Source organism: Oncorhynchus mykiss, chromosome 16 (genome assembly GCF_013265735.2).
Source record: "Oncorhynchus mykiss isolate Arlee chromosome 16, USDA_OmykA_1.1, whole genome shotgun sequence".
NCBI lineage: Eukaryota > Metazoa > Chordata > Actinopteri > Salmoniformes > Salmonidae > Oncorhynchus > Oncorhynchus mykiss.
The window spans coordinates 58,691,483-58,707,627 of NC_048580.1; the positions used below are offsets into that span (position 1 = coordinate 58,691,483).

Genomic DNA, 16,145 nt, shown 5'->3' on the forward strand with positions numbered 1-16,145 from the left:
CAAGTTAAACAATTTAAAGGAAATACACTCAATTAGTATTTAGTAGCATGTAAACCTCTGACCCACTGGGAATGTGATGAAATAAATAATTCCACTCTTTCTGACATTTCACATTCTTAAAGTAAAGTGGTGATCCTAACTGACCTAAAACAGGGATTTTTTACTAGGATTAAATGTCAGGAATTGTGAAAAACTGAGTTTAAATGTATTTGGCTAAGGTGTTTGTGAACTTCAACTGCATGCATAAGAATCTATAGCCAATTGGATGGAAATCTAGCTATAGACAGCAATGTAAGAGAATACACTTAGACCAAAGATAAGTCAAATACAAAAACACTCCATCTCTCATTTAATAGTCTTAAAATGTGATGCCATTGGTAATGACGTTATAACGCCATGAAGTAAGACAACAGCATCAACATTTATAAACTTTGCTAAAAAAGTTACGTCCTCTGTCAACTGTTTTATTTTCAGCAAACGTGTAAATATGTGTATGAACATAAGATTCAACAGACAAACTGAACAAGTTCCACAGACATGTGACTAACAGAAATGGAATAATGTGTCCCTGAACAAAGGGGAGGTCCGGGCTCGTCGCTGGCCATGGCAGAACACTGACATTCCTGTCTTGCAGGAAATCACGCAAAGAACTTGTAGTATGGCTGGTGGCACTGTCATGCTGGAGGGTCATGTCAAGTAGAGACTGCAGGAAGGGTACCACATGAGGGAGGAGGATGTCTTTCCTGTAACGCACAGCGTTGAGATTGCCTGCAATGACAACAAGCTCTGTCCGATGACGCTGTAACACGCTGTGACACTGCCCCAGACCATGACGGACCCTCCACCTCCATATCGATCCCGCTCCAGAGTACAGGCCTCAGTGTAACGCTCATTCCTTTGACGATAAATGAAAATCCGACCATCACCCCTGGTGAGACAAAACCACGACTCGTCAGTGAAGAGCACTTTTTGCCAGTCCTGTCTGGTCCAGCGATGGTGGGTTTTAGCCAATAGGCAACGTTGTTGCCGGTGATGTCTGGTGAGGACCTGCCTTACAACAGGCCTACAAGCCCTCAGTCCAACCTCTCTCAGCCTATTGCTGACAGTCTGAGCACTAGTGGAGGGATTGTGCATTCCTGGTGTAACTCGGGCAGTTGCTGTTGCCATCCTGGACCTGTCCCGCAAGGTGTGATGTTCGGATGTTCCAACCCTGTGCAGGTGCTGCTACGTGGTCTGCCACTGCGAGGACGATCAGCTGTCCGGCCTGTCTCCCTGTAGCGCTGTCTTAGGTGTCTCACAGTACGGACATTGCAATTTATTGCCTTGGACACATCTGCAGTCCTCATGCCTCCTTGCTGCATGCCTACGGCACGTTCACGCAGATGAGCAGGGACCCTGGGCATCTTTCTTTTGGTGTTTTTCAGAGTCAGTAGAAAGGCCTCTTTAGTGTTCTAAGTTTTCATAACTTTGACCTTAGTTGCCTACCGTCTGTAAACTGTTAGTGTTTGAACGACTGTTCCACAGGTGCATGTTCATTAATTATTTATGGTTCATTGAACAAGCATGGGAAACAGTGTTTAAACCTTTTACAAATTATCTTTGAAAGACAGGGTCCTGAAAAAGGGACGTTTCTTTTTTTGCTGAGTTTATGAGATACGGTAAACTTATGATATGGATAGAACTTGAAGTTCTTTAAACTAAATAAAGCAAACTTAATCCAGAAATTGTGAAAGACAAAAACGTTACATGTACGAATGTCAGTTGAATGCATTCAGTTGTACAACTGACTAGGTATCCCTTTCCATTGATCTATTCATGGATTATAGTGTACTATGTTATTTCTCATTCCTTGCACTGTGTTTATTTGCCGTAGGGACAACAAAGATTCATAGAATTGAAGTAAGGGGCCACTGGGTCTCACTTTCACTGCGAGGACCAGTGTTTGATTGACACCGAAGGTCTCCTGTGAGGTCACCAGCAGGGAGGAGGAGCCAGTGAGAGAGCCAGAGGACAGGAGGCCCTTCTCATCCACTTGGGCGATGGTAGCCTGGTTGGGACAATCCAGTACCGGGTACAGAGAACATACACCGTCCCTGTTTACACACACCATGGGAGAAGACACCAGCGTTAGTAGACTTGTATCTTCTGGAGACAACTCTAATGGTTGTTTTAATAGTCAAGAGTAGAGGATATGGTGTCATTTGAGATGGAATCTAAGAGTTCATGTGTAGTGTTCAATGGAAAATGTTGTGTTCAAAGTGTCTTAGGTTAAGACAAAGGGGTGTTGGGAGACCCCTCTAACATTACCTGCTAGTCTGGAGTTTGAGCCCAGAGGTGGGAGCCATCAGTATCTCCTTAGCCTCCATCGCTGGGTTAAGCATGTGCAGCTTGTCATAAACCTTGATCAAAGGGAAGAGTTGAGAGCAATGAGCAGAGGTTTTTACCCATCCTTTGATGTTTGGGTTTTTGTGACACGACATAGTATAATGCAGTTTGAAGCAGGATGCACGACTCATCTGTCCTTATCACTTTACAAAGTTAACTACCACAGAGGAACTCAAGGACCACATTCAAAACTTCAATGATTCAGACTTCTCAGCATGTTGTTCTCTCTTGCAATGTTGGTTCACTTTCAGTTTGTTTTTAGGTGGGAGGGAACGCAAGGACAAGCGGAGGTCCATAAACAAGCACTATAAACCAAACCAGAAATATATGAGCCGTGTCATATATTTCTGAAACGGTGTGATCCAGCCACACAGAGTGATCCATCACAATGCGGTGTCCTGGGCTGAACCCTACATCCGGACCGCTTAGCTAGCAGTACTGCTGACTTGAATTCATCCCCTGACCTAGGCCAACAGGAGATTGGGATCTCTGGCCAAATCAGTCAAATAAGTACCAGGGAGAAAAGAAAACCAGCAGTATGTCGGACTTGGTATCTGCCTTCCTCTGGCATATTATAGGTATCTGAATAAGTATAGTACCTGGATCTGGAGTTCATCAAGGAGTTCATCCCTCTAGTTGTCCAGCCTTGGTGTCAGTGACCTTTAGGACCACCTTGATGCCGGTTCTTCCTTTAGTCTTCCCTGTCACACTCATCGCAAAGTTATGCTCCGGTTGGAGCTGGACGGAGGCCTGAACAGAGACGGGGGTTTTATCAGTGAATGAAAGCAGAAATAGAGTTAGAAATATCAGATGTTGTTTCTCTAGTGAAGGTGGAGCAACATTTTGTCCTAAGTCAGTCACTCTGATACAAAAGAATGAGAGGAGCTCAAAACAAAGACGTCTTATCTGACTCATCTATAATTGTAATCATACCAGTATAATTGTAATAATTTCCCATTATACCATTCATGGCTTCTTGTGGATTCAGTTGAAAACGATGGTGCTTGTGGACCCCAAATGTAATTTCAGCAGCCCTTCGCCACTCATCAAGGAGAAAAACTCTAGATGAAAAAGTGCTTCCCACCTCAGCGTGTCGTGATTGGAGTTCCAGGATGTCTCTCTTGGTGGTGGTCCAATGGAAGGTGAGGCCAGGCAGGGCGTTCCCAAATGAGAAGGGGGTCTGACTGCTGCTGAGCCCTATGACATATACAGGCATCTGGGTTAAGGGATAGGATGAGTCAACTCAGAGCAGGTCACAAGTCTTAATAGTCACAATGTCATGCATCTTTCTTGGATTGAAGAATGTCCTGTGGACACGGTCAGAGACAATTTGAGATTACAGTTAATTTGTCATGCGTTACCTGTGTCCCAGTCTTCATTCTGGTGATAGGGGCTTGGATGCGAATGGCCCTCAACTGCACAACTTCAACCTCTACTTGATCCTGTTCATAGAAAACACCAGCATAGAATTACATCACTTTCAATTTGTGAAAAACAGGATTAAACACACATTGTGTTTCAGCTGATGATGTACAGGTATTTTACATGAGACACCAAGTTTCCCAGGCTCGGTATCGACAGCTTGAATCAGTCCTGTCACGGTGACGTTGCCAATAGCGACGCCCCTGACGTGATCTATGCCGTTAACGGACGCAATCTCCTCATTGGCCATGGAGAAGAGGATGTTGGACTGGGGCTGGGGGCCACCCTCGGATGTGATCTACAACATGGAGAGATGAGGTGGTGTGTGTGGCTGTGTGTGTGCCATAAATATGCAGACTATCCGTTTCACATGACTGGCCTTGAGAATACCGACAGCGTGTTCATTAACTCTAGTCAATGTGAGGTCTTTAAATTGCTCAAGTCAATCAAATCCTCCATGGTCTGTTAGAATAATCAACACTGGAGAATTGGAGATTAAATCAACATGTCACTCACAGGGTTTGAGTATACCAAACATTAGGAACACCTTCCTAATATTGAGTTTTGCCTCAATTCGTTGGGGTATGGACTCTACAAGGTGTTGAAAGCGTTCCACAGGGATGCTGGCCCATGTTGACTCCAATGCTTCCCACAGTTGTGTCAAGCTTGTTGGATGTCCTTTGGGTAGTTGGCCATTCTTGATACACATGGGAAACTGTTGAGCATGAAAAACCCAGCAGTGTTACAGTTCTTGACACAAACCTAGCATCTACCACCATACCCTGTTCAAAGGCACTTAAATATTTTGTATTGCCCATTCACCCTGAATGACCCCTATCCACAATCCATGACTCAATTGTCTGAAGGCTTAAAAATCCTTCTTTAACCTGTCTTGTCCCCTTCATCTACACTGTGGATTTAACCAGTGAATCAATAAGGGATCATAGCTTTAACCTGGATTCACTAGGTCAGTCTAATGGAAAGAGCAGTTCCTAATGTTTTGTATGACTTAATGTTCAGCAATTAACTGGCATTTGGAGAGCTTCACAAATGACAGGAAGATAAATTAGCATTTGTTCCAACAGGTAAGCTGGAAAGACCTATTAGAAAGCATATGGAGATTCAAATCATCTTCACAACTGGAAATGATCCAGACATGATAAGGGTTTTGCAGAGGCCAGGGTTTTATCACAATAGTCCATATAACTGTAGAATCCAATTTACCTGGATCATTGCTCTGGTTATCAGACATTTTCCTGGGGATCAGTTTGAATGGTGGAAAGACCTAGAAAGACCGAAACAAATGACTGTCAACGACGTCATACACATGATTGGACAACAATGTTGAGTTATGTTCTTATGAAACCCTCCTACCTCTATTTTCTGAGGAGCAGATACAATCTTCCTTTCAGTTCTGTCTACTAGCATAGCAGAAACACTGGTCTGTCCAATAGCTAAGCCTTTGACCAAGAATATAGCGGGGTCCTTCTCTGAGAGATCTGACAATGCTCTGGGGTAAACACAACATGAATGGTGAACTCGATGTCAACTTCACTGAAATGCAGGCATAATATACGTGCTGCAGTGCATGCAGGAGTAATTCTAAATCTGTTTTTCCACGACCAGTTGCACAGACTGAGGCAATGTGACGGTGTGTGTTTATTTGCTCTAAGAAGAGAATATAACTTTATACTTATATGATTCAATCATGTAACCGTGACTTACTGCAGAGAGACGATGTCAGAAGTTACACTGAGTTTCAAATTCATAAAGTGGAAATATTTGGACAGGAAGGGCTTCTTGTTGTCATCCAAAACCCTGACATGGGCTCTCACAGATTAACCAATCTCCACCTGCAAGAAACAAGTCAATGTTGTGTTACTAGGAAAAACACTATTTGGGGGATCTTTTAATTTAATTTAATTTAATTAGTAACTTACATTAAACAAAGTATATAAGCAGCTACACTCATTCAAATTAGTTTAATTGGCATGAAAGGATCAACCAACATTCACAGCATCTTAATTCTATTTCCATTTCCTGAATACACACTTCACAGAAAACAAGGCTGTCCTGTTCCATGGCAAACCAGTGATGCACAACCTTTGGAATTTCAGCATGACACCATTTATTTATAAGGGCTAGTCATACCAGAGAAATGTGAGAGAGATAACAGGGATTACAGTCAAGCCGGGTGTCTGCCCTGCAGGATAAAGTATTGAGGCTGGCCACTGACCTTGTCAACCACTCGGACATAAACCTCCAGGATGTCTGAGATGTGGACCATAGCCGTAGCAGGGGCTGGGAAGGCCAGGCAGAGGTCATGAACCATCACCTGCACCGTCCCCGGCTGGACTGGAAGCACCTGGAGAGACCACAGTGATTAAAGGTTTTATATGACATGTTTTCACTGAACTTGTCTTTGTGTTAAAACAAAAAAGGCACAAGGATGTCCTGGTGCTTTCATCAATGCTGCATTCATTCAGAGTATCACGTCATTTACAATAGCATTAGAAAGTCAAATGTTAAGGGACCAAAAGAGGTGTAAGACCTAGGAAGGCAGTTATACAACATCACATCAGACAAATATGTAACCATGGTATGCTGATCCTATAGAAGTACATTCAAAAACAGAGTGATATGTTCAGCAGCATTGTCATTCTGAGCGTTCCATGTTCCAGCAGATCCCTGGGCCTCTTGGTGCACCACGTATGCTATCCCTCCAATACTGGCGTTGACAAAGAAATACCCAGATCCCTCCCACAGGGCCAGGTCAGCCTGGAGGACACAGCAGGAGAAGCCATAGATGAAAACGTGATACCACAATGGACAAGATGCCCAAGGCCCATCGCAGTATCAGCTGAAATGTACTGTAGCCCACGAAGTGTAACATCAATACATTGTGGTTCACATGCTTTTCACATCATAGGTCACAAGTAATAATAGTGAGATAATCCATGCTGATAAAACCTTGTGATGAAGGGCCACTGAGTGTAATATTTCAAGGCATCATAATCCAGTGCTATCAGCTAGATGGTATCTGTGAGCCGTCAGTGATACGGAGGGAGACTGAATGAGGGGTTTACATGGCAGGTAGTGACCTCAGTAAGAGGATTACGGAGCGTGAGACGGGTCAAAGGTCAGACAGGATTAAGATAGTAGTGGCCAGTGAGGGAAGAGTGGAGGCCCATAGAAATGGGATACATGGAGCAGATATCACTTTTGACAGTGACGGATGGGATGGGTCACATTGTTTTCTGTCAGCTCTATAACTTACATTTCTATCTATTTCTTCTGAACATTTCACACAGGCCCCAGTTCTTACCCGCACGTTAGGGTGGTTGTATATGGTGACGGCTTCAGGACTGACTGTCAAGTCCTCCACCAATAGGAGCTCCAGAGCGACTGAGACAGGGGTCAGAGGGTCAAACTGCCAGAAAGAGGGAGATAAAACAGGACGGGTGCCATGGTTACAGGTGTAAATGTCATGCCAACAGAGTAACAACAAGATGAGATTACCCTACATGACGGTGTTCTTACAAAGTTGAGTTCTGTTGTGAAAGTCAAGTGAAATCATAGTGTTAGTGTAAACGGCAAAATAAATATTATATATAATATTTGTACAGGTCTTTGAAGATCTGGCTTTTGCCTATCGTGTCTTGTGTAGTTATCGCACCCTCTAAACTGATTAAAAGGTTTATTTTCTGTGGTCACAGAGACAGACTTATTCAGCCAATGGCATTCTTCCATTAATTTATTTGAACCTTTATTTAACTAGGCAAGTCAATTAAGAACAAATTCTTATTTACAATGACGGCAAACAAAAAGGTCTGCTGTGGGGGCTGGGATTATTTTTTTTTTTAAATGTAGGACAAAACACACATCACGACAAGAGAGACTCCACAACCCTACATAAAGAGAGACCTAAGACAACATACCATGGCAGCAAGACATGACAACATAGCATGGTAGCAGCACAACATGGTACAAAGAGTGTCCATGATTGAGTCTCTGAATGAAGAGATGGACATAAAATTGTCCAGTTTGAGTGTTTGTTGCAGCTCGTTCCAGTCGCTAGCTGCAGCGAACTGAAGAGGAGCGACCCAGGGATGTGTGCACTTTGGGGACCTTTAACAGAATGTGACTGGCAGAATGGGTGTTGCATGTGGAGGATGAGGACTGCAGTAGATATCCCAGATAGCCAGTCACAGGAGGAAGTGAAAAATAATAAAAATGAACGAATGAGTTGCTTGTCTAACCACATAAGATAAAAGGTGTTGTTTCTCTGCTATAGGTTGTGTTTCTGTCTTACCGGACTGAGAACCGTAGCAGCCTCAAGGTGGCTGTTACTGTTACTGTTATAGCAGCAATCCCAGACTGGTGGTGGACAAGGACCGCCTGACGACCTGACAGACAAGATGACATTTCTGTTGGCCAAAGCTATTAAAATAGCCTGCAAAAACCTGGTATTTTAGATGAAAGAATAACGACAAAAGAAAACAAGGATACCATCATGAGCATGATCAAAGCCGTACCATGAAGTCTCTTCTGTTTGTTGCTGTCCTCTAGTAGTTCCAGATCCATAGGCATGGTGGGCTCCAGGCTGGCCAGGGACACCTTGGTTGACTCCCAGATGATACTCAGAGAGCTGAAGTTGTCAAACTTCCTGCCTTGCTCACCTGTTCTCCTATGGCTCGACAGGTGGCTCTGACCCAGTGCCGGAGGTAGCTACGGGAGGTGGACCCGGTCAGAGCCAGCCTAACACCGTTGTCATCCTCAGCCTTCAGGTTCTGGAAGAACTTGGAGGGCTCTAGAATCCATGGCTTGGGGCCGCCCTCAAACAGCATGACCTTAGAGGAGCCAAGGGTCACCAAGACAACAGAGGCAGGCTTCACAGCCTGGACAGGACAACAGGTAAAGCACAAGTTAGTGAATGGAGAAGTGGTATATTTTGTAAAGTCAAATTATATTTCATGAAACACATTTATTGCTGGTCTGCCTCCACATTTGTTAGATGTCTTTCAGATAAAGCCCTGAGGTCACTGCCAATTGTAAATGATTCAACTCCAGGAGGTTTTTCAACCCTCTCTGGGGAGAGTGGATGAATGTGTTAAAGTCAGACAGCCAAACTGGGTCAAGGAGGTAGACAGACAACATGGTGAAAGGTTGGTAAATGCTACAATATTTATGAGGGAAGCGTGAACTGTCAGAGCCGAGCCGTAGTTCTCGGAGTAAGAGTAAGGACAAGTCTGCCCAACTTGTTTTTCTTTACATCCCAAAATAAAACAACTTCCTGTTAGTGTCCTGAACTCTGTCTTAGCATGCACTCAGGTTAATGGGATGAAAACCCATGGGCATGGAATACAGCATGCATGACAGAATGATGCATACATGGGAATGGAGATGGCGTCTCCATAATGACTCTTAGCTTGACATAAATGGTCTATTCTATGGCTGAGTTGACATCAATTCCATTACAGTGCAATACTTGAGACAAAGCAGCAGGAAGAACTAAATCAGTGTATCCAGTACATGAGGGCATAATTACAAATGCACAGAACAGAGGAAACCCAGAAATAGGTTATTTAACACAAGCTCATCCTTGCTCTTCTGTACTGATTGCAGAGAGAGAAAGAAAGTGTGTGTGTGTGTGTGTTGTATTGTAAAAGTGTGTAAGTGTGAAACGGTTTGTGTTTGTGTGTGTGTGTGTGTCCCAATCTTGCTGATTAAGAGAAAGGCTAATTGCTGCTCCGGGGAGAGTTGGCGAGGGGAGTGACTGGAGATCATTGGGCAGACTTTAGACAGGATCATTCACAACACAGAGCACAGGTAAATGACCACTCATCAGGGTGTGTAGGTGCATTGGTTAAAAAAAATTCATAAATACAAAAGTAGGAAACACAGAAATCTTCCTCCGTATGATGCATTTAGCGTCTTATGATGCAAAATGCATTATACGGAGATGATTGCTGTATTTTGAAAGATACATGTCTTGAATACTTGATTGCTGACAAGCAAAACATATTGGGACCATGTCAACAATAGACTAATGAAACAAATACCAAAATACAGTCTTTGATTGGAATTTTCCTTTAAAAAACACTATTTTTGTGAACAAATGTTTCATTTTATCATTACAACAATGCAAGTAGAAACGTGAAAATCGTTTTTGCGAAATCTGGTGCAGCTCAAGTCTACTACATAACCCAGAATGCAATGCTCTCTCTCTGGGCTGGCTGCTAGCTAGCTAGAAAAAGATGGCTACACACAATAATACCAAAGTCAATATAAGCATGTGAAGTAGCTAGCTTAGCTGTAAAAATCGTCTAAAACTGCACTATCAATTTAGGAGTCTTACTCACGAAGTTCAACTTGCAGTTTATCTCTGTTTACTGAGCTATAAACGGCGTCTCTGCCCAGTGCAAGAGCACAGTAATGCTGCTTTCCCACAGAGATACTTTTGAGGAGATGGGAAACTCCATTAGAAACATACTAATGCCCATCATGTATGTTACCCATGAGTCATCAATGGGCCACACAGTGGCAATGGGCCACACACATTCTTGGACAAGGAGAGCTCTCCTTCAATGAGTCAATTGGGCACTAGCTCAAAAGCCGAACAATAGCATGAATTCTGGGAACAAGTTGTACAACATTGCAAATATTTTCCAAGATGTGAGATAATTAACTTGTTCTCTATAATATTGTATAGCCTTGGAATCGTGACATTAGGTACTTTCGAGGAAAATAATCAGGTTTCTCAACTCATACCCTGACTTTGAGAAGGGATTGCGTGACGATTATCTTAGCAACCGTGTGACGAAGAATGACAACATGAATGTGATCGGTCGACAGTCAGTTGGGTGGGAAGTTTCTCCATTCTTTGCCCAATGAGATTCCCATCTCCTCCTTTCTGTAATATCTCCGTTTCCCACAGACAGGGGAACCTGTGACATGGTACTTGGAGAAATATGTACCTTGTCTTGACGATATAAACGGATGGATGTGTTCTAGACAGTATGCCCAAACCATCTATTGGCTGATTTGGCAATCTGGAGTACAGGTAATCGTTTTAAAAGCCTGAAAAGTGATGTTATTTCCCCCAGCGACTACAATTATGTAGCTATGACGCGTTCCTACACGGTGTCCAGATTTTCACAGATGGACCACTTAGAAGTTAAATCATGGGGAAATGTTTTATTTTACCCACTGACAGAACATAGGCTTTCACCAAATTGACAGGAGTTTCATGATTTTTTTATATCTGGGAATGGATACCCCCTTTAACCTTAAGTTTCTTTGTGTGTCTTCGAGAGGGGAAAAGATTTAAGTAAACCAATATGAAATCCATGTGTGTGAATAGGCCATGCTCTCAGGTACAGGTTGGGGGGTATAGACTCACTTTGAGTGGTGGGTAGGCAGCGATGGTGATCTTGGCACTGAGGTAGACATCGCCGTGGGTGTAGCTGACCGTTAGGGCTGTGTGTCCTGTGGCTAGAGCCTGGGCCCTTACCCCACTGCAGTGGTTCTGCCCTGGAGCCAGTCTACCTGTAGGGAAGGAAGGAGGGAGGGGGAGAAAGAGAGAGAGAGTCTGGCTGCAATCCCAGTCCTAGAGGACCAAATTCTGCCATCTTTCATACACATCTCTTATCCAACACAGACACACAACCGACAACAACATGTCCCAGGCAAGCAATAAAATGTATCAAGGAAGGCAATTGAAGTGGTAGATCTTATGTTCCTCCGTGGATCAAGAGTTACTTTGAGGGAAATTAAAACCATATTGCCAATATGAGAAGGATAAACTGACCACTACAGAGGGTATTTGTGAAGGCTCTGCCCCTCAGCTAGGTACATTTAAAAAATAAATAAAAAATGTCATTTAGCAGAAGCTCTTATCCAGAGCGACTTACAGGAGCAATTAGGGTTAAGTTCCTTGCTCAAGGGCCCAAGGACAGATTTTTCACCTCGTAACTTTTTACGGTTAATGTTTGGAACATGTTAACATCGACTAACTAGTACAGTTGATGTAAGATATGTAACTATACAATTCACTGCATTGACCAGTGATCCTTCACATCCTGTAAAAATTAGTTAGGGGAGGGCTATACGGTCTCACCTTCATGGTTCCATAGTGCATTGGGTTGAGGGCATCACGGGCGTATACCACACTGACGCCAATGTCACTGACGGTCGTCATCACTCCTTTCACTGTCACCGTGGCAACAGCTAGGTTAGAGGAGAACCAGCTGAAATTCCCACTGCCTCCAGCTGCCTGGGACACAATGCAACATGGGTAAATATTGACACAGAGTCTGTAATACATCACATTTCGAGAGACACTCCAACTTGTATCTGTCACTCTAAGCCAGTGTCTGGCCTTATACAAATTAGTAGGTAATTATAAGAAGTAACGAAAGAAGATTCACAAAATGTCTAAATATAAAATTATACACAAACACAGAACTTGACAGAAGTGAAGTGTAATTCATTGTGGCTGATGTGAGATTCTTCAGCATGAGTTCCAACAGAAATAACAGTGAACATATGTTATATTTAACAGGGACAAATACCTGTATTGTGTACTGGTAGGCTCCAACCTTGGGCTGCCATGGAAATGTGAGGATACTGGGACTGAGGACTGGGTTTGCCAGCTCAGACTCCTCCATCCTAGAACACAAACACAACCTTGTTACGACATAGCCAGGCTGTTTCTAACTGATGATCATGATTTCTCACAATTAAATAAGATAGCATAAAGTATTACAGTAAGAAAAAAATCTGCAAATAAACTAATCCAAGGTTTCTACAAAACTCACTTGATCCACTACAGATTTGAGTGTAGCATCAATTAGTGTTATCCCGTTGTTCAAAGCCTTGACATGGTGGTAGGACCCATTCAGGGAGGACTCTAGAATCTCAGAGTACTCATCTGGAAACACAGCTTCGATCCGGATGTTCTGCAAGCACAAACCATCAAGATAGTAGCATTTAAAAATACTGAGGGGAATGAGAGTGAAGATCTGTTTTAAAGGCCCAGTGCAGTCTAAAAGCGTGATTTTCCTACGATTTATATATATTTCCACACTATTAGGTTGGAATAATACTGAAATTGTGAAAATTATGATAACGCCCTTTTAAAATGTAAGAGCTGTTTGAAAAGAGCGCCTTAATTTCTGGAGTTTTGGCCCGCCTGGGAACATCACCAGGCGGTAAATTAGTTAATAGACCATTAAGAAAGCTCTCTGCCAACAACAGGAAATTTTCCTTTTTCCCCCTCCACACTCAGACCACTCCCAGACAGTCCTAGCAAAATTCTTGCTTGACAAATTGCTTATTGCTATGAAGCCATTGTTGTGTATTTTTGACCATTTTAATTGAAAACATTCACAGTACGGTATCTAATTGTTACCCAGAAATCATTTGATATTGAGATTTTTAAAAACAGCTGCATTGGACCTTTTAAAGTGTGAGAAAAAACCTAACCATTAAAGAGAGGACAGGCCTTACAATCTGGCTAAGATGATAACATAGAAAATCCATAAAACATATTCAAAATCTTCCTTTCCAGTATTGGAATGTCTCCCAGCTATAGTTCAGTCTACAGTTGATTAGACATCAAGAGGGATATGCCAAACAAAAAATCTAGTTTCCATTTTATAAGAGGGAGAAGACCAGGGAGCGTGACAGTGTTTTGACAAATATAACAGACAATGGTGTAGAATTAAGACAACTTAGGCTGAGCTTACATCAGATAAGTAAATCCTACTGCTTGACTTGTCAAAAACTTCGATAAGGATATCATACACTCATCCTGTTTCTAGAACCCAGCTCTCTACAGGATTTATCTTAAATCCTGGTAGTAAAAGAGAAAAGCAAAACAAGTGATCATTTGAACTGAAACAGGATATGTAGTTCAGAAATCACTCAATAACTGACAATGGTTTACTTTAAATGCTTCACTAATGCACAAGGATGAACAAAACGCATGCAACCATACCCAAGCATCCCGGTTCCACAACATACCCTGTTGGGCATGCGAGACACCCATTGCATGCGAAGGCCTGAGCAATTGTTAAGGACAATAAAGTTAGGTTATACAAAGAGGCATACAGGGACCATTTTAAATCTTGTGTTTGTCAAATGCACAATACAACCTGCTGGGATAAGTCTTAAGTAGTGAGCTTTAGCTAGACATGTTCCCCCCCAGACTGTCAAGTCCTGTTATATTACTGCCTGTCTCTGCAATCCACTGAGAATTACATGAGAGAATGGAACACTCAAATTACAGTGGGGAGAACAAGTATTTGATACACTGCCGATTTTGCAAGTTTCCCTACTTACAAAGCATGTAGAGGTCTGTAATTTTTATCATAGTTACACTTCAACTGTGAGAGACGGAATCAAAAAAAAATCCAGAAAATCACATTGTATGATTTTTAAGTAATTAAGTTGCATTTTATTGCATGACATAAGTATTTGATCACCTACCAACCAGTAAGAATTCCACCTCACAGACCTGTTAGTTTTTCTTTAAGAATCCCTCCTGTTCTCCACTCATTACCTGTATTAACGACACCTGTTTGAACTCGTTACCTGTATAAAAGACCACACACTCAATCAAACAGACTCCAACCTCTCCACAATGGCCAAGGCCAGAGAGCTGTGTAAGGACATCAGGGGTAAATTGTAGACCTGCACAAGGCTGGGATGGCCTACAGGACAATAGGCAAGCAGAAGGCAACAAGTGTGAGAAGGCAACACGAGGTGAGAAGGCAACAACTGTTGGCGCAATAATTAAAAAATGGAAGAAGTTCAAGATGACGGTCAATCACCCTCGGTCTGGGGCTCCATGCAAGATCTCACCTCGTGGGGCATCAATGATCATGAAGAAGGTGAGGGATCAGCCCAGAGCTACATGGCAGGACCTGGTCAATGACCTGAAGAGAGCTGGGACCACAGTCTCAAAGAAAACCCTTAGTAACACACTACGCCTGTCACGTTCTGACCTTTATTTCTGTTGTTTTGTATTTATTTAGTATGGTCAGGGCGTGAGTTGGGTGGGCAGTCTATGTTTGTTTTTCTATGTTTTGGGGCAGTTCTATGTTTTCGGCCTAGTATGGTTCTCAATCAGAGGCAGGTGTCATTAGTTGTCTCTGATTGAGAATCATACTTAGGTAGCCTGGGTTGCACTGTTTGTTTGTGGGTGATTGTCTATGTTGATGGCTTGTTTCAGCACAGGTCTCATTTTGTAGCTTCACGGTCGAATTTGGTTTATTGTTTTTGTTACTCGTTTGTATAGTGTTCAGTTTTTCTTGATTAAAGATTTGCCATGGACACTTACCACGCCGCGTATTGGTCCTCAGATCCATCTCGTCTCTCCTCTTCGGATGAAGAGGAGGACGGCCGTGACAACGCCGTCATGGATTAAAATCCTGCAGCACACGCAAAGTCCCCCTGCTCAAGCCAGCGCATGTCCAGGCCCGTCTGAAGTTTGCCAATGACCATCTGGATGATCCAGAGGAGGAATGGGAGAAGGTCATGTGGTCTGATGAGACAAAAATAGAGATTTTTGGTCTAAACTCCACTCGTCGTATTTGGAGGAAGAAGAAGGATGAGTACTACCCCAAGAACACCATCCCAACTGTGAAGCATGGAGGTGGAAACATCATTCTATGGGGATGCTTTTCTGCAAAGGGGACAGGACGACTGCACCGTATTGAGGGGAGGATGGATGGGGCCATATATCGCGAGATCTTGGCCAACAACCTCCTTCCCTCAGTTAGAGCATTGAACATGGGTCGTGGCTGGGTCTTCCAGCATGACAACAACCCGATACACACAGCCAGGGCAACTAAGGAGTGGCTCCGTAAGAAGCATCTCAAGGTCCTGGAGTGGCCTAGCCAGTCTCCAGACCTGAACCCAATAGAAAATCTTTGGAGGGAGCTGAAAGTCCGTATTTCCCAGCGACAGCACCGAAACCTGAAGGATCTAGAGAAGGTCTGTATGGAGGAGTGGGCCAAAATCCCTGCTGCAGTGTGTGCAAACCTGGTCAAGAACTACAGGAAATGTATGATCTCTGTAATTGCAAACAAAGGTTTCTGTACCAAATATTAAGTTCTGCTTTTCTGATGTATCAAATACTTATGTCATGCAATAAAATGCATATTAAATTACTTAAAAATCATACAATGTGATTTTCTGGATTTTTGTTTTAGATTCCGTCTCTCACAGTTGAAGTGTACCTATGATAAAAATTACAGACCTCTACATGCTTTGTAAGTAGGAAAACCTGGAAAATCTGCAGTGTATCAAATACTTGTTCTCCCCACTGTATC

At 42.9% G+C, this 16,145-nt stretch overlaps 1 pseudogene; it reads right to left on the minus strand.

The window, feature by feature from the left end:
- The window catches only part of LOC110491123, a 54,602-nt pseudogene that overhangs the window by 15,745 nt on the left and 22,712 nt on the right, over positions 1 to 16,145 (minus strand).